The 25,585-nt window shown below is 40.8% G+C and overlaps 1 protein-coding gene across 1 annotated transcript in view; it reads left to right on the forward strand.

Moving 5' to 3' along the window:
* The window catches only part of RIN2 (Ras and Rab interactor 2), a 225,731-nt gene that overhangs the window by 35,052 nt on the left and 165,094 nt on the right, over positions 1 to 25,585 (forward strand). Inside the window, exon 2 of the mRNA XM_047068694.1 lies at positions 11,615 to 11,738. The gene's annotated coding sequence lies outside the window, so the exon portion shown is untranslated. The remainder of the gene's footprint in view (positions 1 to 11,614; positions 11,739 to 25,585) is intronic.

Here is a 25,585-nt window from a genome sequence, read left to right on the forward strand (position 1 = left end):
TATTCTCATGCCTCTGCCTTGGCACGTCTGCTTTTAGCCAGGTGGTTCTGTCTAAACTAAATGCCTTGTCTCGTGCTCCCCTAGTTGAACCTGCACCCATCTTTGCCTCCCCTTCAGATGCTTACATCTAAAAACAGGACCCTGTTTGTGTCTCTACAGTGTCCATCTTAGACCTGGAACAAAATCCAGCAAATGTTTGTAAAATTGAATAAACACATGAATTACTTACCCCTTTCTTTAATTGGCAGAATAGAAATAGAAAGTGGTTGAAAAATCACTACAGGTAGATATATGTTCCTAGAAATACTAGTCATTTCTGAAAATAAGGGGTTTCCAAAATAGTGAACATATTGATGAGAAAATTATTCAAAATAATCTTGTGGATCTTATTTCATTTAATCAAATGTATTTTTCATATTAGTACTACTTTATGTTCATCAATATTGTTATTTTTTTAAATTTAAATCCAAGTTAGTTACTGTACAGTGTAGTATTGGTTCCAGGATTAGAACCCAGGGATTAATCTCTTACATATGACACCCAGTGCTCATCCCAACAAGTGTCCCCTTAATGCCCATCACCCATTTAGCCCACCCACCTCCCTCCATCAACCCTCAGTTCTCTGTATTTAAGAGTCTCTTATGGTTTGTCTAATCAAATGTATTTAAATTTTTTTAATTTTTTTTTTTTTGAGAGAGAGACAGAGACAGAGTGTGAACGGGGGTGGGGGAGGGGCAGAGAGAGAGAGAGAGGGAGACACAGAATCTGAAGCAGGCTCCAGGCTCAGAGCTGTCAGCACAGAGCCCAAAGTGGGCTCGAACTCACAAAATGTGAGAGAATGACCTGAGCTGAAGTCTTAACTGACTGAGCCACCCAGGAGTTCCTAATCAAATGTATTTAAACAAAGGTCAAAGAATTTAATTTGGAGATCCCGTGCTAAGGTTTAGATTGTTGAAGGTCAATAAATTCTGTAGCTTGTCCTTTGAAAGAAAACATTGCAGAGAAAAAAATGGTCAAACTGGAGAGAAGGCATGCCTCACACTTGGATGTGAGTACACTGAAGTGAGGAAAACTTCATAAGGACCCGGCAACCTGGCTTCTGAGGGAAAAATCCAGATTATTGGTTAAGGAAAATTAACCAGTATGTCCATTTTGAAGTGATGTGAGGTAACCTAAATTTTCTCCATAACACAAAAATCTTTGTGAGGAGAATGAAAAATAAATCAAATTGAATCCTTGTTTTTCATAGGTACTATATTTTCTATTACCAAAAAAATATTTCTTTGAATATTGATGTTCCTAGAACTGTTACCAGGAGATGTTTTGTTGGGAAATGTTACTATTTTCATGCAAATACCAGCATTTGGAATGACTTATCAGTACAATTAGGGGTCTTTAGTCTGCTTTTATTGTGCCCTTTTCAGACAACAAATGGGGAAGGGATGAGAAGTCTTCTAAACTTACTAGAAATGTTGAAGTTTTGGAATTACCCCTAATTACTATAGTAATTCCTTCTTTCCCACCCCTATCAGTTTTTTTCTCAGGCACTGTTCTATGGTGGGGGTAGGTGGAGGGAGTGTCTCTTTTAGAACGAGACCAGAGCAGAGGACAGGGTCAGCTTGACAGTATGAGCTGAAAGAGAGAGCAACTACTGTTTGTAGAGGAACCGCCCTGAGAAGGTCTTCAGAGGTTTACCCCACCAGAGGGGAGACCAGACTTCCAGCTAGTCTCTTGTTTTGCTTTTATTTTTTTTTATTTTTTTCAACGTTTTTTATTTATTTTTGGGACAGAGAGAGACAGAGCATGAACGGGGGAGGGGCAGAGAGAGAGGGAGACACAGAATCGGAAACAGGCTCCAGGCTCTGAGCCATCAGCCCAGAGCCTGACGTGGGGCTCGAACTCACGGACCGCGAGATCGTGACCTGGCTGAAGTCGGACGCTTAACCGACTGCGCCACCCAGGCGCCCCTTGTTTTGCTTTTAAATTCCACCTGTCAGTAATGGCCATCCACATCCATATACCCAGTTCTTACGTCAACAGCAAGATTTACATTTGTAAACGGCGTGAGAGGAGTGTACGATGTGTTTAAATACATAATATGCTGTACATTAATCAAATATTGACAGGTTTCAAAGTGTTATTTGCCATGAAGATTTAAATGAGCAAAATTCTTCTTGGTCTTCAGTGAGAATCATGTGGATCACACACATTAATAATAGTTATAATACAATGCAGTAATCCATGCACTGAAAAAGGTATATAAATTAAGATGCATTAGCTAAGGGCAGTAAGGATTCCAGGGAGTGAGGGATACGTATGTTCAGGAACTCAGAGCGGACTTAGGGCATGATGGCAAGGACCACCAGGTGGGGCAGTGGTGATTGATGAAGCAAAGATGAATCTGGGCTTTGCCACGGACAAGCTGATGGTGCACACCATGAGCACGAGCTATAAAATGAGAATCGAATGCTGTCCATTTCAGAAAGCAGCTATAATGGCTTAAGAAAGTCGCATGAAATGTACTTAACACGATGCCTTGCATGTAATCAATTCTTAATAAATGTCAACAGTTGCCTGCTATAGTTCGAGATGGATTTAAAGGATGGGCAGGATTATAGCCAAGAGGTGGCAGTAGAGGGTAAGGCGTTTAGGCTGAGCAGCCACTGTGTGTGTGTGTGTGTGTGTGTGTGTGTGTGTGTGTGTGTTGCACACCAGCCACGGGGAAGGGGATATCCATGTGGTGTGGTGACCCATAAGGCTTTGAGGGCTATTCCATAAGGAAATGCTGTTCAGTAGTGAACCACATATGTCATTTTAAGTTTTCTAGTAGTTTTGTTTTAAAATGCTCTTAAAAATGAGGTAAAATTAATTTTAATAATGTAATAAATTCAATATGTCCATTTCAGCATGTGAGCAATGTAAAGATTTTTTTTTTTTTAAACTTGTGTGCCGCACAAGTCAACGTTTTTTATTTATTTTTGGGACAGAGAGAGACAGAGCACGAACGGGGGAGGGGCAGAGAGAGAGGGAGACACAGAATCGGAAACAGGCTCCAGGCTCCGAGCCATCAGCCCAGAGCCCGACGCGGGGCTCGAACCCACGGACCGCGAGATCGTGACCTGGCTGAAGTCGGACGCTTAACCGACTGCGCCACCCAGGCGCCCCTGTAAAGATTTTTTAATGAAGTGATTTACATTTTTTAAACTAAGTCTTCAAAACCTGGTGTATATTTTCTACTTACAGCACAACTCAATTCAGACTCCCCACATTTCAAGCCATCAGTAGTCATGTAGGGCTATTGGCAGCTGTATTAGACATCCCAGCCATACAGGGTCTTATTCTGATAATAGCAGCACAGTTTTCTTTGAGCTTTTTCTTTCTGTCCTTCCCCCTAAAGAAATAGATGACAGTGCCTTTCTCTGACACAGTTACTTTAAAGGAAATGGAAAAGAGAGAGAAAACATGCTCCAGGTCACCATCTTTCACAGCTGGCCTAATCCTGAGATATTGACTTATGTTAAAGAATGTTGGGAGATACTGGAACATAACCCTTCCAGATCATATTCACATAGAGGCTCTAGAAATCTTGTAACAAAGAAACCTGTTTTACTTTGTGTAACTCCACATTTCCCAATTCATTAGGATTATGGAACAATGTTTTCTTTTAACACTTAACTAACTTTGGTAACATTGATTGGCAGCCTGTTTTCTTCAATCTGCTTTTACCTTGAGGGTTTCAGTTTTTAAATATTTTATAAGGGCTTTAGAGCTTCCGATGAGTATTTCCCACAGTGCAATCACACCTAATAGATGCTTCATCTATATTTGTTTAATTAACAAATAGTTGTGATCAAGACACTTCCTCACAAATTTAGCTTTTCTCCACAAAGAAATGAGATTAAAAAAAATTTAAGATGATTTAAAGTTGTCAAGGTGAGAAACACTTTAGTATTCCCTCGAGAAAGTCTGGTTTGCTAGGCAACCAATGCAAGTTTGAAATGAATTTGCATTTGTCTTAGGAACACCACCATGTTGAAGTTCAATAACCAAGTGAAAACAGATACCCTTTGCTGAGGAAATGCCTCTTATGTGCATACTCTGTAAAACCAACACAGCAATGCTGGGACAGCTTCCCAGATCCTTCCAGCTGCTTCGCTCCGACTGATGGGAAGCCTGAGTCAGCCTGCTGCTCTTTTTAATGTGCAGTTACATTTTTCTTATATAAAAATGATCTTTATGTAGCTAGTGTTTTACGTTTCTGTATGTAAGATTTTATAACATGTCATATAAGTCCACTGTTCATTCAGTTTAATATTTATACTTCCAAGATTTATTTGGGCTTGGTAAGTTAATTGTATTTTTCTAAGTTCAAAACCCCTTCGGAAGCTGGCTAATAGCATTTTGCCTGGTGGGTTTTTTTCCCCTCAGGGGCTCAAAAAACATCTTAAGCACTTAGGGCTGCTGCTGCAGCAACATTAGTGAAAAGTGAATATTGGCAGCAACATTTAATTCTATTTTGCCCATGTAGTAAGAGCACCAGCCACCTAAAACTCTAGTCTGATGTAAGAAGCACGGTAACTATTAAGATACGGTAGTGACGACATATCCCCTTCTCCAGATGGCCAGATATGTTTATCAGCCTCCCTGGTGTATTATTTTGTTAAATCAAAATTAGAAATAGATGCCAGAATGCTAGAACAACAGTATTAATGCAAATACTACTTCAAGCTCCATATTGTGTGATGCACCGTGGTGCATGAGCAAAGGAAGAATTAAGACCAGCAGCCCATGGGCGCCTGGGTGGCGCAGTCGGTTAAGCGTCCGACTTCAGCCAGGTCACGATCTCACGGTCCGTGAGTTCGAGCCCTGCGTCAGGCTCTGGGCTGATGGCTCAGAGCCTGGAGCCTGTTTCCCATTCTGTGTCTCCCTCTCTCTCTGCCCCTCCCCCGTTCATGCTCTGTCTCTCTCTGTCCCAAAAATAAATAAACGTTGAAAAAAAAAGACCAGCAGCCCTGAGCTACACACATTGAAGCAACATAATAATTGAGCCCAAAGAACTGTAAATTTGGGGGTCCACAATGCAACTGTTTTAAGATTTTTCAAATAGTTGAATACACAGGCATATGTGCATACTGGAGGGAATGTACATATGAGTGTGACCTTTCCTGTTTTGTCAAATGAAAGATTTGGATTATAAAATCCAAAATTATAATTTGAAATATAACTTTCAAAATGGACATCTGTAAATATGGACTTATTCTTAGGGCTTCACACATCCTCTTTGGCAAATTCTGAAATATATCTTTATCCTGAGGACAGCGTTTACTAGTTAACTATTCTGGATCATCTAAGGCATCATCTAAGGGATTGTGAAGTCGGAAGTTGGGGCACATCCAGCCTTGTTTTAATACAAGTTTTAAATACAAGTGAGTGGAATAGAAAACATCAGAATGTAAGAGCTAAGTATTGTTTCATAAAATGTTTGCTTCTGTTTTGTATGTATGTGTATGGTATAAGTCATGATGTGAAATGTATTTATTACTATGGACAGAAGTCAAAAGAGTTTGAAAGCCATTAATTGCTAGATCACTGGTCCTTAACCTTCACTGCCCATTGGAATTTCCCAGTGAACTTTGAAAATAGGGCTGCATAGGTCCAATCCTCAGGTATTCTGTCATTGATTTGGGGTGTGACCAAAGCATGTTTGAGACTTCTTAGATGTGTAGCTGGGGACAAGAGCCTTGGAAGAGCCAAGACTTCTAGCCAAGTTCTGTCAAATAATTCCAATGCCTGCCTTTGGGTTTGCATTTATTTAATTTGCCTTGGGACCAAGTTGTCCTACAAATTGGAATTGTGGCAGAGTACGGTGAAGGAGCAGAGAGGTCTTACAACGTAGATAACGTCTGCCCCAAGTGAAGGACAAGGGCGGTCTAGTGGGGTTAAAAAAAAAAAAAAGGAAAGCTTCACAGTAGTTCAGAACACAGAAATGTGGAGGGAGAATGTAGAGAGTGGAAAAGAGACTGGAAAAATTTGAATTGTGTGAGCATTCCACCTACCATTCCACTCTGTGAGTGAACAGCCTGGAGTCAGCATGATATGGGCCCCCAGAGTCTGCTGTTTCCCCAGGTGGTCTGTTTATGGGTCGCTTCTCACTACTGCGAGCCTCTCCACACAGCAAACTGCATTTAAAGGTAATTTCTTTTTTAACTTTTTATTTATTTCTTGGTGAAGTAAGTTCAATTCCCAGTGTGGGGCTTGAACTCATGACTCTGAGATCAAGAGTCACATGTTCTACCCACTGAGCCAACCAGGCACCCCTCTTTTTATTTTTTATTTTATTTTAATTCCAGTATAGCTAACATACAGTGTTGTATTATTTTCAGGTGTACAGTATAGTGATGCAACAATTCTATACATTACTCAGTCCTCATCTCTTGTGTTTTTTATTTTAGCCATTCTGACAGGTGTGAGATAATACCTCATTGTAGTTTTGATTTGCATTTCCCTGATGATCAGTGATGTTGAGCATCTTTTCACGTGTCTTTGGTCATCTCTATGTCTTCTTTGGAAATATATCTGTTCATGTCTTCTGCCTATTTTTTAATGGATTATTTGCTTTTTGGTTGTTGAGTTTTATAAGTTCTTTATATATTTTGGGTACTAACCCTTTCTCAAATATGTCATTTGCAAATATCTTCTCCCATTTCATTTTTAGTTTTCTTAATTGTTTCCTTTATTGTGCAGAAGCTTTTTATTTTGATGTAGTCCCAAATGTTTGTTTGCTTTTGTTTCCCTGGCTTCAAGAGACCTATCTAGAAAAAAAGTTGCTATGGCCTATGTCAGAGAAGTTGCTGCGTGTGCTCTCTTCTAAGATACTTATGGTTTCAAGTCTCACACTTAAGTCTTTAATACATTTTGAATTTATTTTTGTGTATAGTGTAAGAAAGTGGTCCAGTTTCATTCTTTTGCATGTAGTTGTCAAGTTTTCCTAACACCATTTGTTGAAGTGACTTTTTCCCTTTGCGTATTCTTGCCTCTGTCAGAGATTAAGTGACCATATATATATGGGTTTATTTCTGGGATTTCTATCCTATTCCATGGATCTATGTGTCTGGTTTCACTCCAGTACCATACTGTTTTGATTACTACAGCTTTATAGTATAGCTTGAAATCTAGAATTGTGATACCTCCAGCTTTATTTTTCTTTTTCAAGATTGCTTTGGCTATTTTGTGTCTTTTGTGGTTCCATACAAATTTCAGGATTGTTTTTTCCAGTTCTGTGAAAAAATGTTGTGGGTATTTTGATACAGATTGCATTAAATCTATAGATTGTTTTGGCTAGTATGGACATTTTAACAATATTTGTTCTTCCAGTCCATCAGCATGGAATATTTTTCTATTTCTTTGTGTCATCTTCAATTTCTTACATCATTTTTTTATAGTTTTCAGAGTACAAGTCTTGATTAAGTACCTCCTTGATTAAGTTTAGTCCTAGGTATTTTATTATTTTTGATGTAATTGTAAATGGGGTTGTTTTCTTAATTTCTCTTTCTGTTGCTTCATTATTAGTGTATAGAAATGTGACGGATTTCTATACATTGATTCTATGCATTGATTTTGTACCTTACTGAATTCATTTATCAGTTCTAGTAGTTTTTTGGTGGAGTCTTCAGACTTTTCTATATATAGTGTCATGTCATCTGAAAATAGTGAAAACTTTACTTCTTCCTTACCAATTTGGATGCCTTTTATTCCTTCTTCTCGTCTGATTGCTGTGGCTAGGACTTTCAATACTATGTTGAATAACAGCGGTGGGAGTGGACATCTTGTTCCTGACTATTGGGGAAAAGCTCTCAGTTTTTCACCATCAACTATGATGTTAGCTGTGGGTTTCTCATAAATGACCTTTATTATGTTGAGGTGTGTTACCTCTAAACCTACTTTGTTGAGTGTTGAGGGTCTTTATCATGAATGGATGTTATACTTTGTCAAATGCTTTCTCTGCACCTATTGAAATGATCAAATGGCTTTTATTTTTTCTCTTAATGATGCAATGTATCACCTTGATTGATTTCCAAATACTGAACCATCTTTGCAACTGGGAATAAATCCCACTTGATTGTGGTGAATGATTTTTTTTAACATAGTGTTGGATTCAGTTTGCTAGTATTTTATTGAGAATTTTTGCATCTATGTTCATCAGGGATATTGACTTGTAGTTTTCTTTTTTAGTGGTGTCTTCATCTGGTTTTGATATCAGGGTAATGCTGGCCTCATAGAATAAATGTGGAAGCTTTCCTTTCTTTTCTATTTTTTGGAATAGTTTGAGAAGGATAGGTATTAACTCTTCTTTAAATGTTGGGTTCCCTTTTGAAACCATCTGGTCCTGGACTTTGATTTGTTGTGAGTTTCTTGATTACTGATTTAACATCATTGCTGGTAATCAGTCTGTTAAAATTTTATATTTCTTCCTGATTCAGTTTTGGGAGGTTATATGTTTCTAGGAATTTATCCATTTCTTCCAGGTTGTCCAATTTGTTGGCATATAATTTTTTATAATATTCTCTTATAATCCTTTGCATTTCTGTGGTGTTGGTTGTTCTTTCTCTTTTTCATTTCTAATTTTATTTATTTGAGTCCTTATTTATTTGAATCCCCCCCCCTCTCTCTCTGTCTCTCTGTTTTTATAAATGAGGCTAAAGATTTTTCAATTTTGTTTCAATTTTGCTGATCTTTTCAAAGAGCCAGCTTCTGGTTTCATTGATTTTGTTTGTTTGTTTGTTTCTGTTTCATGTATCTCTGCTCTAATCTTTATTATTTCCTTCCTTCTGCTGGTTTTAGGTTTTGTTTGTTGTTTTTCTAGCTCCTTTAGGTTTAAGGTTGGGTTGACTTCTCTTGCTTCTTGAGGTAGACCTGTATTGCTGTAAATTTCCCTGTTCAAAGAGCTCTTGCTGAACCCCAAAGATTTTGGATTATTTTGTTTTCATTTGTCTCCATGAATATTTTTGTGTCTTCTGTGATTTCTTGGTTGACCCATTCATTCATTCATTGGTTAGTAGCCTGCAATTTAAACTCCATGTATTTGTGCTCTTTTTTGATTTTTTCTCTCATAGTTTCATATGAAATTTCTAGTTTCATAGCATTGTGGTCAGAAACGATGCATAGTATGACTTTGATCTTTTTAAATTTTTTAAGACTTATTTTGTGGCTTAATATATGATTTATCCTGGAGAATGTTCCATGCCTACTTGAAAAAAATGTGTATATACTACTGTTGTAGGATTGAATGTTCTGAATATATCTGTTAAATCCATTTGGTCCAATGTGTCATTCAAAGCCACTGTTTCCTTGTTGATTTTCTGTTTGGATGATCTATCCATTGATGTAAGTGGGGTGTTAAAGTCCCTTACTATTATTGTATTACTATTAATTACTTCCTTTGTTATTTTGTTAGTTTGTTATTAACTGTTTTCTATATTTGAGAGCTTCCATGTTGGGTGTATGTTTACAACTGCTATATCTTCTTGTTGGATTGTTCCTTTTATGATTCTATAGTATCCTTCTTTGTCTCTTATTACAATTTTTCTTTTAAAATTTTAAGGCAAGTTAATTTATTCTCTTATGTTAGTCTTATGTTAGCAGAAGATGAATCTCTGCTGTATTCATGTTAGAAAGAGTGAGTTTTAGCAAAACGACATCATCAAATTAACATTAAATTAATCTTGTTACTTTTAATTGTATTGGTTTACATTCTTGTTCTTGCATGACTTATAATTGTATATGGGTTTTATAATTATGTAGGATCATGATAATCAGGTATTTATACCTAGTTATTTTATGTTTACATACTTAATATTATAATATAAATAATATAATGGAGGAAGCACTTGAATTTCTGTCCCTTATAAGGATAACCTTTTTTAACTCACTGGCTTCCTTTGCTGTGTGTGACTGTGTGGCTCACTGTGAGTACAGTGGGCCAGTAAATTAACTCCCTATTTCTTGTATATCTATTAGCAAAGATTAGGAGACATTGTGATGTGATGTGAATGGCCCTTAAAACTTATTGGGACTATTTATCAATAATCTTATCTAAGTGTGAAATAAGAGTCAGGGGAAAACCTGAATTAAAAAAGAAAGTGAGATTTAAATTGTTACCCAAAAAACATGATGATGACCATTGATATTGGTAATGGTAGCAGCAAACATTTATTGAGCATTCACTAAGTAACCTGCAATGGGCCAGTGCTTTCCATGGATTACTTTACAAGCACACCCCTTTGAAGTAGGTGCTATTCCAGTCACCCCACTTTACATAGAAGGAACCCAAGTTAAGTGAATTGCCTGAGAAACACAGCTGGGATTCAAGATCAAATGTGTTGCCCTGAGGCCTGAGAGCTGAAACTTCTCAAGTGTGAGAAGAGGGTCAGGGAGGATGTTCCGGGCTAGAGCCTAACTCACATCCAGAGAACGAAGACATGCATGTGGCATCTGCACAGGAGTGTCCTGGAGGACGTGCTGGCAAGGGAGTCTGTCCAGTTACACAGCCTGATGGAGAAGCTGAAACTATGAAATATTATCAAAGTGTAAAAAACAAAAAGAGAGAGAAAGAGTCTTCTTATACTGATGTAGGGGGTTTTATAGGACATCTGGAGCATGGAATAAGTGGATGTAGGATGACACACAATGAACATTTATTTAGAAAAGAAATATATATGTGTACGTATGTGTGTGGGAGAGAGAGAGAAAGAGAGAGAGAGAGAGAGAGATTAAATCTTTGAATGCACAGTAGTGATCTGGAAAGATTTAATCCCAAACTATAACAGTGTCTACCCCTGTTGAGGATGTGGGCTCCAGTTGTTAGTGGTGATGGTCAAAGGGACTTGAGCTTTGATCTAATATTTGTGTTTTGTTTCTGTTTGTTTGTGAGCAGTTTGACTACATTTGTGTGCTTGGGTGATTTTGGAAAGATTAAGGCATTGATACAAAAAATGAGATATGGAGATAATTTGGAATTTCATATTCAGGCTGGTCCCATCTTCAAAGTCTCAGACTGGAAGATTGCATGACTCTGTATAAGCTGATATGATGCAAGGGATAATAGAAAACAAAATGACACTTAACTGAAAGAGAAGACAGCTTGGTTGGTAATTAGCTCCATTTTTTAAAGTGAGAGTATTTTGGAGTTCTAGCATTGGCATAGGGATTTAAAGAACATTCTGGTAAAGTCCTTTTTTTTATGTTTATTTAGAGACCGGGGAGAGAGAGAATGTGAGCAGGAGAGGGGCAGAAATAGAGGGAGAGAGAGAATCCCAAGCAGGCTCTGCACTGTCAGCACAGATCCTGACACAGATTCTATGAACCATGAGATCATGACCTGAGCTGAAATTGAGAGTCTATGCTTCACTGACTGAGCCACCCAGGTGCCCCAGAAAGTCCTTCTTTAGGCCCAGGAGTAGGACTGAGTGTCAGAAAAGGAAGGAAAAGCCATTTTCTGGGCTCCCAGCTATGAGTGCATCCTTCCAGAACCAGTGAGGCAAATCCTCTGTGCAGTTTTTCATGGTATTTTTTTAATGCTTCCAACCCTCTAAATGGTCAGTTCTGTGTGTTGTAGATGGAGATAAGAGATCCGGACTTCTGAACTTCTACTGGAAGAGATAAAATGTGCAAGCCCTTCGGGATGTTGGGGAGGCTGGGGTTGAACTGAAGAGGAAGACAGAGGCATGCTGATGTGAAGGGTATGTAATATCGAGATTATAAAACCCAGTGCATGGCACCCCAGGGATTTTTCTGGCTTCCGAGGTTCTACAATGCAGTTGGAGAGGTTGTGTGCTCTAGCTCTGATATGCTGGTATGGGTGTGACTTCTCTGACAAGGGCAGCTGCTTACCTGTTTCCAGGTTTCTTAGGGATTTGGTGTATGATGCATTGGCCACAGGGCCAAACCAACACCAAGGTGGTTGAGGAAAACATAAACTGTAGCCACTCACTTTATGAGAGCACAAAATACATGCCAGGCAAGGCTCTAAGCACTTTAATGGATTAATCCTTTTAATTCTCACAATACCACCATAAGCCAGGTACAGTTGTTGTCATTTTAGAAATGGGCCACCAGGGAGCACAAAGAAGCTGGTTACTCACTGAGAGTACATCGCGATGGTGGAGCTCCATCCCAGCATAAAAGCCTTACTCTGCTCTCTATCTTCCTTTCTCATACATTTCCCACAACCTCTCTTCCTATCCCTTCCTATCCCTTCCTATCCCTGCTTTTCATCTATTTTTTTTTCATAGTATCTTAGGTTTCCATATGACAGAGAGTTAGCATCAGAGAGATGTCAGCATATGTCACTGGCAGATCGTATTTCCCCAAAATGGCCACAACAATATTGCTTAGAACCTTGCCATGCTCCCTCAGGCACAGAAGTCTACTTTCCTTCTCCTGGAGTCTGGATGGAACTCAGTGACAGAGAGAGGGTGGTGGGAGTGACACTGAGTGACTTCAAAGCCAGATCATCAAAGATGACGTGGCTTGCACCTGGCTCACTCATTCTCTAGGAACGCTTGCTTTGAGACCAGCCACCATTTTGTGAGGAAGCCCATTGATATGGTGGCACTTGTGTCTTTCACCTTATATCTAGTCATACACATACCACTGCAGCTGCTTGACAACTAAGAATAAATCTTATCTCTACAGTGTCCAGAATGTGCACCATTTTACCCTACGCTTAGTAGGTGCAGAGCTCCAATAATAATGGAGGCAGCAGCAGGACCAAAATAGGAGGGTTTTTTTTTTATTATGATGAAGGATAAATAAATGCATGTAAAATGTTAGACAAGTTTAATTCTTTAATTGTATTTTTTATTGCCTAATCCATCAGTTAACTTTTGCTGCCTGAAAAAACCACCCCGAGGGGCGCCTGAGTGGCTCAGTCGGTTAAGCATCTGACTCCTGGTTTCAGCTCAGGTCATGATCTTATGGTTCATGGGTTCAAGCCCCACATCAGGCTCTGTGCTGACAGTGCAGAGCCTGCTTCAGATCCTCTTCTCTCTCTCCCTCTGCTCCTTCCCAGATGATGTGCTCTCTCTCAAAACTAAATAAACATTAAAAATGTTTAACAAACAGCCCCAAGATGTAGTAGCTTAAAATAGTAGCTTTTTTTTTTTTTAGTTTGGGACTCTGCAGGTTGACAGCTGAGGTGGGGTTCTGCTGGTCTGGCTGGCTCAGCTGGGCTGACATGAGCATCTTCAGTCAGCTGCCAGGTTGGTGATGGTGGCCTCCCCTGGGATGGCTCCCCTCTGCTCTGCATGTCTCTCATCCTCCCACAGGTTAGGGCTCCGAGAGAGTGAGCATGCGTGGCTTCTTGAGTCTGGGGCTTGAAATGACACAGTGTGCATCTGCCAGATTCTTTTGGCCAAAGCAGGTCACAGGCCAATCCAGGTTCAAGAAGAGAGAACTAGGCTGTAGCCATTGGTGGGAGGAACTGCAAAGCTGTCTTGCAAAGAGCAGGCCTATAGGAAGGGTGGAGAACTGTGGCTGTCTTTGCAACCCACAATACCACGTGAAATGCTAATATTGTACTGCGGGTATTAACAGCATTACGATAGAGAATGGTAGAAAGGAACCCACGTGTATGTTTGATAATTTACGAGAAAAATGGAACTAGGCTGAGAAGAGAGGACAGCAAGAAGAAGCCGAGATGGGGAGAGAATAGAAGAGCCATGGGCCATTCTGTCCGTTCCCCTCCTGCCTAACTCTGTAAAAGGGGGATTGAGATGGGACGGGCATAGTAGAGCACAGGGAGAATAGTTGGTAGTAAAGACTTTCTTTTTTTTTTTGCTGTTCTCTTTTCCCCCATTGCCAGCTGGGGGTGGCAGGTGATGAAGGTGTGACTCTTACGTCTAACTTGGGGGAGCCAGCAGGGCTCCTCAGAGGAAGAAGAAGGCAGGTGATGAAGGTGTGACTCTTACGTCTAACTTGGGGGAGCCAGCAGGGCTCCTCAGAGGAAGAAGAAGGGTCAAATGATCTGTCTGCCTAATCGCTTTGTTCCCATGGGATTTCAGGAAGGCTTCAGCTTATGAACACTTGGCCCCTTGAAACTACCACAACATTTATTGTCATATTTCATCATCATAATAGCCCTGTAAGGGTGGGCTCATTATTATCCTTGCTTTACAGATTGGGATACTGAGTGCTAAGAGGTCAAGTAGCTTGCCCTTAATCACAGTTGAGCAGTGGCAAAGGCTGGGTTCAAATCCGGGCTGTGCAATGGCTTCTCCAGCACACTTGGCTGAATCCTGTGATGCCAATGTGGCCTGAAGGTTTGACAGAATGGTGGCCCCCATGCAGGTGTGATCAGAGAACATGGGGCTTACTCCCTTCTCTTCCCTTGGCCTGGCCTTCATTTGGATCCAGGTCTGAGGAGCATGCTACAGAAGGGCAGGGCTGGTGGGATGGCATCACCAGAGGAGAATTTGTCAAGGAGCAAGTAAGCAGCTATCTTTGGGATGACCCCCGCCTTCCCCTGGGTAAGCAGAAGTGGGTCATTTTCAATCCTACCGGGTGATCCATCTCCTTCCACCCCCCCTCCCACACCCCCCCAGCTGAGTCCTGAGGCCCTAGGGGCTGGGCTTGAGTGCCCTATTTCATGGCACCTAGAGGGTGCTTTGGAAGGGTCTAGAACAAATCTAGGTCTCTGCTCACCAGACCAAAATCCTCAGTCTACTACTGGGCCCATCCTAAATAGTTCCTCTGGAAATGCCTCCCATGCCTTAGCCATGCACACCAAGAGCACAACCTGACTGGTGTCTTCCCCTGGACTCTTGTATCTTCTCTGATTCTTGGGTTTCTCCTCCATGTGACAGAGTCTCACTAATTACATATAATCAGTGGAGAATGCTTCATTCTTTCTGTTGCTCTCCCTGCTCACCGTTTAAAGGCTCATGCTGCCATCAGCTGGCTGAGAAATTTAAAGTGGTTTGTGAAGAATTTATCTCTTCTTGTCATTCTTTTTTCCTAGGTATTTTCCTCAGTCCTCCCGGTTCTTTCCAACATGCAGATGCAGCTTAGAAGCCCGGTAGTAATAAAGATAAGTGAGTCTTGCTTGAAAATAGTAACATTTCTTTATGGCTTGCTGTGAGTCATGTCCTGTTCCAGGCACGTAACACATTCTTTCCTCACACAGTCCTGAGAGGTAGAGAGGCACTGTTTTTGTCCCCACTTTACAGAGGAGAAAACTGAAAGCAGTGAAGTCATCTGTGTATCATGGTCTCTGGGACATTCAAGTGCTCGATGAATGTTAGTTTTTATTTGTAAAAATGTGCCGTGTCTTATCTTGAGTCAAGAATTCATGTGCTGGGGCACCTGGGTGGCTCAGTCCATTAAGCATGGCTCAGGTCATGATCTCATGGTTCGTGAGTTCAAACCCCGCATCAGGCTCTGTACTGCCATCTGGGAGCCTGGAGCCTGATTCAGATTCTCTCCCCCACCCCCCGCCCCTCCCCTGCTCACACTGTCTCTCTTTCTCTCTCAAAAATAAACATTTAAAAAATTATATATAAAAAAGAATCATGTGCAAATATTTATATGGGCATTGATGCTCAGACAGGGAAGGAGAGGGGTGGAATTGAGAAGGGGTAAGGCCATCAAGATGGACCATGAGTGGGTGACACTGAGAAACTGGGGCTCAATCCCGCTGGGGATCTGTGGGAGACAGTGTAGGATAGATCTTCGAATCATCCCACCAAAGGACATGGAAGCTGGGGTATTCTTGGAGAAATCATGGGGATCTTTTTAAAGTAGTTGTGAACTTCATCACTCTATCCTGTGTGTTGCCACCCATTTGTCCAGGGAAAGAAACCAGAAAAAGCTATTGTGCATTACTCCCTTTGGCTTCCTGTACTTCCCCTGTGTTCTCCGCATTAGCTGTCCCAGTCACAGTGCAGCATACCGCCCCCAAACTCAGTGGAAAATTCATACTAAGCATTTATTTAGCTCATACAACTGAAAGTTGGCTGGGGTTTGGCTGATCTGGGTTGAGCTCAGCTGGGTGGCTCTGCTTCTGGCATAGGTCCAGCTGGGCTTGGCCTCTCTTGGCTGAGGTCTAGGCTCAGGCCTGGTGCACCTGAGCATATTCTATGTCAGTCTTGTGGGCAGCTGGTACTCAATGGAAACTCTGTGTGTGACCGTGACAGAAGCATAGGGGTGCAGGTGGAAACCCAAGAGGCCTCTTAATAGACCTTTCTATATTACCTTATTGACTAAAGCAAGTCACACAGCCAAACCCAAGGTCAGAGGCAGAGAGGTATATTCTGCTTTTACTGGAGAAACTTCTGCTACTGGCCGTGGCTTAGAATCAGTAAGGCACTCTACTGTGTTTCCTCTGTCAGCTGCTAAACTGTGCAAATACAATGTGAAATTTAAAAGTTTTACCAATGCCAGTTTTCGTTATCACTTTGGGCAAAGTCCCAAATCTTTAACAATATTCTAATTTCTAATTAATGGGAGATGAAATGGTTCTTTAAAACTGCACACCCTCAGGTTCCAGAAACCTCTTTGCTGTCTCAGACCTCAGCTGGAGATTGTTGCCTTATCTCCTACGATGAAGTCTCAGTGTGGACTCACAAAGTGTCTGGAGCTGTTGAGCTCTGCCATCCCACCGTGACAACTTGTTACCACCTGGGCAGCTGCCTAAATGGCATCTGCCCCTGCCAGTTGCTCAAGCTTGTCAGAATGAGATAAGAGCAGCAAGTGGAATGAATAAATTGTCAATTATATTGATGGGTGTATTTTCCTGCATTTCAGGAGAAGGATTGAATCCTGTAAAAATCTCATTTCTCTGTTTTTCTCAGTGCCTTGGCTCTCTCATCTGGCACGACTGCAGCTTGGCTGGAAGGAGAGGAGGCAGAGCTTTTATGTTGGTTGGAATTTGCAGCCATAAATTTGCAGGACTTTTTCCAAGTTAGCATGGAAAAGACTTGCCGTTTTATGCTTTTTGTGAGTTGTAAGTCGTAAAGCATATGCTCAGGGTGGCTTGACTGTTGTGTTCTTGGCCCTGTAAAGGAGGTCTGCTGAAAAAAAAACCTAAGCCTTGAACGATTAAACGTCTTTGCAAATGCTCATAAGTTATTTTTACTGTGTCCATGTAGCAGCCGAGCAATCAAGTGAGCACAGACCTTGATGCTAACGTCTTGACGATGGCACCTTCTTTGTCCCAATAGAGCATTCTAATTAGCCCATGAAATCATATGCTTCATTAATACTAAATCAAAATGCCTGTGAACTTAGTGGTTTGTTTCTGTTTTTATAAATGCACAAGGGTGGAGCAGAAAGTGCCGGATGTGTGAGCCAATTACTAAGTGTCACTTCTTGGTGGGAAGGATGGTGGGGGTGGGTAATTGAGACAGGGAAGGGAAAGCGGTTGTGTTAGTGGGCAGATTACCACTGTGGGCAAGTGGGGCTCCATCCTGCAGGCGAGCTCTGGGAGAGTATTCGACCTCAACTCAGAGTTGCTTCACAAAGGAGTGAGGTTGCTGGGGTATTTTATTCACCAATTCCCATCCATCACTGGTGAGAAACATTTCAAGGGCCAGTGACTCACTGGTCTTCTGGTCCACTCATGGGTGAGTCAAGCCTGCTGCTGTCAGTCTTCAGAAAGAGTGCCACTGGTACTTGCTGTGAAAACCCTAGACAGCTGTGGAAGTGGTAGGTGCTGAGGGGACATGGTGAGGTGCTATTAGCATCTGCTATAGGGCACTCCAGAGATTTGGGGGAATGGAAGGAAGGAATTTGTAGCTTTTGAAACTGAGCACAGCAGAGGCTAAATACCGTGAAGGCCTTTAGACTGAATGGTGAGCATTCGTTTGGATGGTTATTTAATTTATTTACATTTGGCACAGACATACAATGAAACACTATACAACCATTACCAAAAGAGGGAGAGTTAATGTGCTGACATGAAACTCTATTCAAGTTATAGTTTTGGCTAGAAAAAAAGCACAGTGCAGAACAATATGTGTAGAATATGCTACCTTTTCTTGTTTTTTAATTTGACAGAGAGAGAAAGCTAGAGTGGGGGAGAGGGGCAGAGGGAGAGAGAGAGAATCCAAAGCAGACTCCATGCTCAGCACGGAGCCCAAGATGGGGATCAGTTCCCACAACTGCAAGATCATGACCTGAACCAAAATCAAGAGTTGGATGCTTAACCAACTAAGCCACCTAGGTGCCCCTAGAATATGCTTTCATGAAAACATTGGTTTATAATTTACATGTCATAAAATTCACCCATTTTAAGTCTACAAATATGAGTGTTTGGGTAAATACATACAATTTTCTAGAAATTTCATGTAAATGGAACCATATAATATTTGGACTTTGTGTCTGACTACTTTCACTTAGCGTATGTTATTAAAATTATTTACATCATAGCATATGTCAATAGTTTGTTCCCTTTTTTACTGTGGAATAGTATTCCATTGTATGGATATACCACCTTTTTGTTTATCCATTCTACAGTTGATAGAAATTTGGTTTGTTTTTTGTTTTATTATTGCGAATAATGCAGTAATGAACATCCACATGCAGTCTTTATGTGGACATATATTTTAATTTCTCTTGGGTAGGTACTTAACCAGTGAAATTTCTGGGTTATATGGTAAGAATATGTTTAGTTTTTTTTTTTTTTCCAACGTTTTTATTTATTTTTGGGACAGAGAAAGACAGAGCATGAACGGGGGAGGGGCAGAGAGAGAGGGAGACACAGAATCGGAAACAGGCTCCAGGCTCCGAGCCATCAGCCCAGAGCCTGACGCGGGGCTCGAACTCACGGACCGCGAGATCGTGACCTGGCTGAAGTCGGACGCTTAACCGACTGCGCCACCCAGGCGCCCCAAGAATATGTTTAGTTTTTTAAGAAACTGCCAAACTGTTTTCCAAAGAGACTGTATCATTTTATTGCATTCCCACAATGTATGAGGGATCCAGTTTTTCTATATCCTTACCAACAACTGGTATTGTCCATCTTTCTGAGGTTAGTCATTCTTTTTTTTTTTAATTAAAAATTGTAATATTTATTTATTTTTGAGAATGAGAGAGAGAGAGAGAGTCTGGGGGAGGGGCAGACAGAAGGGCAGAGGATCTGAAGCAGGTTCTGTGCTGACAGCAGAGAGCCCAATGTGGGGCTGGGACTCACAAACTGAGATCATGATCTGAGCCAAAGTTAGATGCTTAAGCAACTGAGCCACCCAAGTGCCCCGAGGTTAGTCATTCTGATAGAAGTGTAATGGTGTTTTATCGTTTCCTAATGAAACTTTATTTGCCATACTTTATTTGCCATTCATATATCTTCTCTGGGGAAATGTCTATTCAAATCTTTTCTCATTTTTCTTTGTTTTCTTATCGATTAAGAAGGGTTCTGGACTGTTGTAATTTTTTGCTGTAAGGTCAAAATTATTTCCAAAGAGAAAGTTAAAAAAAAAAAATCCCTGCCCCCATCATTGTCCCCATGCCCCGTCAGAATGGTACACTCAGGAATTGTCTCGTGGTGTTACATCCTCAGTAAAAGAAATTAAAGGAAGGGCGAGATCAGATTTTTGATCTTTTGCCAAGAAGTGTCATTGTCTGGTAAGGACACAGTGGATCTTTATTTTTTTTATTTTTTATTTTTGAAAATTTGTTTAAATGTTTATGTTTTTGAGACAGAGAGAGACAGAGCATGAACGGGGGAGGGTCAGAGAGAGGGAGACACAGAATCTGAAACAGGCTCCAGGCTCTGAGCTGTCAGCCCGACACGGGGCTCGAACTCACGGACCCCTAGATCATGACCTTAGGCCAAGTCCGATGCTTAACCAACTGAGCCACCCAGGCGCCCCTAGGACACAGTGGATCTTTATTAAATCAAAATATACTTCCTCAACTACTTTCTCTGTGAATGGGAAATTGGTGATTTAAAAAATGTCCAGATGTTGGATAAAGCAAAACATGAAAGGGCTCGTTATAATCTTTCTTTTTTCAGTCCCTGCAGAGGTCATCTTCCTCAGCCTTTTCCCTCCGCATATGGTAAGGTCAGGCACTTGCTGTGTGTCCTACTGCCAATGTAGATAGATTCAGACCTGGGGAGCAGAGGAGTGAGCCGAGCTGGTTCGCCCATGGGCACAGGCACTTGCTTCAGGGCGCCAGCGTGTTCCCCAGTGGCGCCCCCATTCACATCTTCTCCGCGTTGACACTGTGCACAGCCAGCGGGTCTGTGGAGTTGCCTCTCTTTCACTTCCTGCCATATCTGCTACTTCTTCTACATTTTCTCATATAACGAAAGTGAACTAAATATATGCCTGTAGCTAAATTTACAAAGTTCAAGCAGAAATGAATAGGCTAGTTACCTAATAGCAGATGGAGTATAAAGAACAATGAGATGGAACAGAGATGCTGCGGTCCGCCTGCCATCTCCTTGACTTAATGGCTTTCAGGTTTTCAAATATTTAATGCGTACCAATTATTCATTCTTTCATTCATTCATCGAATCTTTAGGAAATCCTACAATGCATCAGACACTTTGTGAGGCCAGTGGGTGTTGGTAGTGAACCAGTGTGACAAAGTCCTCCGCTCTGAGATTCTCACACTCCTGGGAGAATTAGACAATATATAAGCAAGTAAATACACAACATATTCCAGGTTATACTAAACATTACAAAATGAAACAAAATACAGTGAGGAGGTAGAGACGGATGGAGTCATGAAAATTCTGGAAGGATGGACTACAGAGGATTAATAGATCTAATTGTTTAAATCTATTTATTCATTTTAGAATTTATTTTCAAATTTTCCTATAACAAACTTGTATTGCTTTTGTAATAAAAAAGTTATTCTAAATTTACAGTAAAATAGTAGATTTGAATGTTTACTTGGTTAATCGGATCACTTGGTTGTATCCTAGTTTTTAACCAAAAATATTGAAAAAAATCAACTGGAAAATAAAACATAGTCTTTATTATCTGGGGGCGTGGTTTCTTAATATGTTAGGAATTTTGATATTTGGAAATACAAGATAAACAAATTACAAAAAACCAGGAGTGTTTATAAAATGCTTTCCTGATTGGTAATTTGAAATGATTAATAATCCCTTCGAGTCTTGGTAAATTGTAAATTTTGCTACTAGTTAGATCAAAGTAAACAATGATAGCATTAAAGGAAAGATGCAGGGACCAAAACATCTGAGCCCAAAATGCTGTTTCTGACCTTGTTTTGTTTTGTTTTTACTGGCAAAAGGGAGCACAAAGGTGTTTCTAGGAGTTCACACAACAAAACATAAAGTGGAGATTTCAGCCACTTAGTTAGCTTGGCCCAAGAAAACTCCCAAACTTGGAAAATTCAGACAACGATAACGCATTTGAAGGCATGACCCAGGCTATTTCCTGGAGGCCCAGCTCCCTAGAACAGATGCCTGTGTGTATGGTATGTGAGGGGTGATCCTTCCTGCCCTCTGCCCTTCTCCCACCTCAGTGCTCCTTTTCACTGATTGGTGCCACTTTCCGAAAGAGGTGACATTTTATTTCGTAATACCACCACTTAGATCATAACAAATAACTAGTGGGGTCACACAACCCCCCCACTCAAGACCCTTACCCCAAATCTTCCTGCCTCATACTGTCAAGTTGTTCAGTTTCTGGCTCATACTGATTTCAAAATCTATTTGGCCATCTCTGGTGCTGGAATAAACCAAATCTTATCCAAATATGATCTCCATTTTATGTTTTGTAAACTTGGTCATGTTTTCTTGTAACTAACCAATTCAGATGCATACTTATCCAGTTAAGCACCGACAAAGAAACTCAAAATTTGTGCCCGCATGGATTAGTCATTGGCTTGTATGTTAAATCAAAGCTCTATGGCCCTACTCATTGTTTCTAATAATTTCCATTGTTTCAAAGTGATTGATTTCAACAGCTTCAAGGCTTGTTTTTTGTTTGTTTATTTTTTTACTTGCTTATTGATTGGATTCTTAAGGAGCCCAACTTCTACTCCCTTATTTTGTATTCCTAGGTAACTCATTACTGAAAAATTGAATGATGCTACTCCAGAGAATGCTTATAGTAATGAGGTAGGAATTTTATCTACAGAGATAAAGTATGCTCTAAGCAAAAGTTAACATTTTAGAGTTTTATAGTATTCAACAAAAAATAAAGAAGGTGTCTAAAGGACTATTTGTGATGGAATAAAAAATAACATATTGGCTCCTTTTTTCTTATAACAAATACCAACTTCACTAAAAATAATCCATTTATTTTCATGTAAGTACTTTATGCACTATACTAGTTCCGTTTTTCCCCAAGTAGATGTATTGGGCTTTGTTTTGAAAATGTGCCCTCTTCTGCCTTCTTTGGACTTTGAAAAAGCAGAAGTTATACTGACATGCTCAGCGTGGTATTTGCTGATGTGTGAGTGTGTGTGTGGTTTTAATTTTTAGTTGTTTTTTTCTCCCTCAACCTTTTCTTTTAGTTAATGGGAATCACATTACATTTTCCACTCCTGAGCACTGTGATTCATTGCCATCTATTTCCTCCGGAGCTCACTACCCCACAGAGTCCTCTGGGAAATTGATTAGTCACCATCGAGCAAGGCACCTTGCGTGCCCGTGGTCAGCATCTACTCCAACAACTGTGTCATATGGAGGAAGATTAAAGTTTCTGTAGCATCTTCCTTTGGGGAAGTAATAGGGCGTCAGTTTGCGGGTCTGTGGTTTCATTTTTACAATGTAATATACAAGCAAGTTGGATATTACAAAAGACAGATGCCTCATTAGGTTCAGAAAATTATCAGGCACACTTCTGTCTCAGGAAACAGCCATTAAGAGTTGGTCACAGCCCCTTGCACTGTGGCACACATATAGTGTTTGTGGATGGGTTGAATCTTAATATATTCATGCAGTTTTGAAAAAGTTGGAACCGATTCATTTATCTCAAATATATTCTTGTCTAGCCCACTTGGGTCTAATGGCAGAAAGTTTCAAGCCAAAAGATTTTTCTTCGTAGGTCAGACTTACAAAGACATTTCTAAAGTCCTACCTTAATCATATCAATTATGGTCTTTAGGTTTCAACCTGCATTTAGCATTGCTGATTGACAGCTTGTAATCACCTATCCATAAAATACAGTTGTGATCTTACCTCCATCTGAATACCACCTAACCTTAGGGTGCTTAGCTTGCTATCTATGCAGTCAGAAGAACTCTTTAACTTTTTTTAATCAGAGTAGCCTCTTCAAGTTTAAGGAACTAGACCAGTTGAAGAGCAGGGGAAAATGGTTAACCAGGTAGATAGGCTGAGCAAGGTGTCAGAAAGTCAATTTCTGGGCTGAGCCCTGGGTAGCACTGGGAAACTACTTTTGCCTTGCTAGGACTTAGGCTTCTTATAAGTCTGTTAGTATGGAGAAGTAGAAGTGGACATACAGCAGAAAACAGTGCACCCACATAAGGGTTAGACATGGTTGACCTGTAATCAGAACTGGGTCACACAAACAAAAATCCTGACCAAATATTAGATGAACACAGAGCACTATAACTCCTTAACCTTTGCTATAAAAAAGTATTGCCAGTTTTATCTTACTGAGACAACGGAGTTCTTGTTTGGATATTCCACTCTTCTCTGTCATGTTGATCATCTGGAAGCTCTGGGAGAATACAGAACATAGTGACCTTCCAACTTGGAATTAGAAGGTGAGTGTTGACATGCTGTTGAGACAGTCAAGGAGAGCCATGTTCAACACCAGCTCTGACACTGGCCAGCTGCAAGACCTTGGAGAGGTTACTTAGCCTTTGAAAAGCCTCACTTTTTTCACTGACAGAATCAGTTTGGAGTAACCTCTACCTGAAGGCTTGGGGTGCTGCGTTGTAAAAGGTTCTGAGGTACCCCATTGGGATATATCACCACACCTGATCATCAGTGTCTGTGATGTCAGGGAGAGAGGAAGTCTGCCATGTGCCATCCACACAGTGATCTCTTTCTTCACTTCCCCCTCATACTAACAGCACTCTGAGATGTTGCGACTTACGACAAGTCCAGAGAGCCATATTTGTTGGTCCGGAGAGCCTATTTGTTGCTAATGTCATGGATAAACTAGCTAGCCTGAACGTTGCTCAGAAATCTTTCACAGGCACAAAAACTCAGCCACAAGGGGAGGCCCAGGCCATAGGTTGTTTCTCCTAATTGGATTCAGAGCGTGGTTTCCTGTAAACCACGGTGCCCAGATACTGCTCCACCCTGGGAGCTGGTGCCTGGTGGGGAAACTGGAATACTCCCTGCTGTTTTGGAATGTGAAGGCCAAGGAAAATACACTACTTTTTCAAAAGGTGCCTTTGATGAGCCTAGAGCTAGAAAGATATTGAGTGGTTTCAGTGGTGATCCCCATGGATCACTATTCTGCAGTTGGAGGTAGTGGGGACCTGACAGGTCCCCTCCACCAACAACCAAGCAATCCAGGGCAGCTCTGATAAACTGATATTCATAAACCCTTCTTGTTTCTGTTTCCATTCCTGCTGCAGTGTTTAGTTTTAATTGTCTTGTCCCTTCTGGCTCTTACGATGAGGAAGAATTTGTTTCCATGTGAGTCAAATAATGTTTATTCTCTCTAGCCTTTTATTTATTTCACATTTTACACATTTCATAGAACTTAATTTCGGGGACTAATTGGACATGGTGTGAGCTGGTCCCAGAATGTTGCTGCAGGCGGTATGGGCAGTGCTCATCTAGAGGAATCTTCTGGCTTTATACCTCAGATTTCATCCATTTCATCCATTGGCCATGCTGCACACTCACTACAGTGTCTCTACTTCCTGACTATGTGTCTGAGCTCCAAACTTGTATCTCTAACTCTCTCTTGATCATCTCAGCTTTGGGGACCCACTTCTCAAACTCAGATCGTCCAAAGGTGAGCTGTTTTGTTTCTCCTACTACACCTGCTATTTTTCTAGATGCTGTATTTTGGTAAATTTTACCACCTCTACCCAAGTTTCCCATAGCTGAAATCTGAATGTTGTCTCAGATACTTTTTCCTCTTCCTACCTCATACATGTATCAAATCCTGTACCCTTTAAATAGATCTCACATGTATATATCTTCCACCCTTTATATTTGTCTCACATATGTACTAGCCCCACCCCCCACCTGATTGGCCCACCACATTGTCACTCTCCTGTTAAGAAATATTCAGTGGTACCTCAAGATGACCCATAGAGTCAAACCTAAATTTGTTTGCATGGCCTACAAGATAATCTGTTCTGTCCAACCTCAATTTCCCTTCCCCAGGATACTTCCTTTTCCCCAGGATACTCCCTCTCTAGAAATAGCAGTACTGGATTTGCAGTTTCTCCAAAGCACATCACCTCTCACTTCTATATGGCATTTCTCATGCTTTTCTCTCTGCCTGGAACCCGTTCCACTGCCTACTTCTCCTTCCAGGCTCAGCTCAGAGTGCCTTCCTCGTAAAGTTCTTCTGGTCTCCCTCAGAAGAACTTACACTTCTTACCATATGTTCCTATTGCATGGGTCACAAATCTCAATTTTAGCAGTGGTCTTGTGAGTGTCTTGATGCAGAGGGCA

Source organism: Lynx rufus, unplaced genomic scaffold (genome assembly GCF_022079265.1).
Source record: "Lynx rufus isolate CCGP_SWC_20201006 ecotype Redwood Valley unplaced genomic scaffold, mLynRuf1.p SCAF_8, whole genome shotgun sequence".
NCBI classification, from domain to species: domain Eukaryota; kingdom Metazoa; phylum Chordata; class Mammalia; order Carnivora; family Felidae; genus Lynx; species Lynx rufus.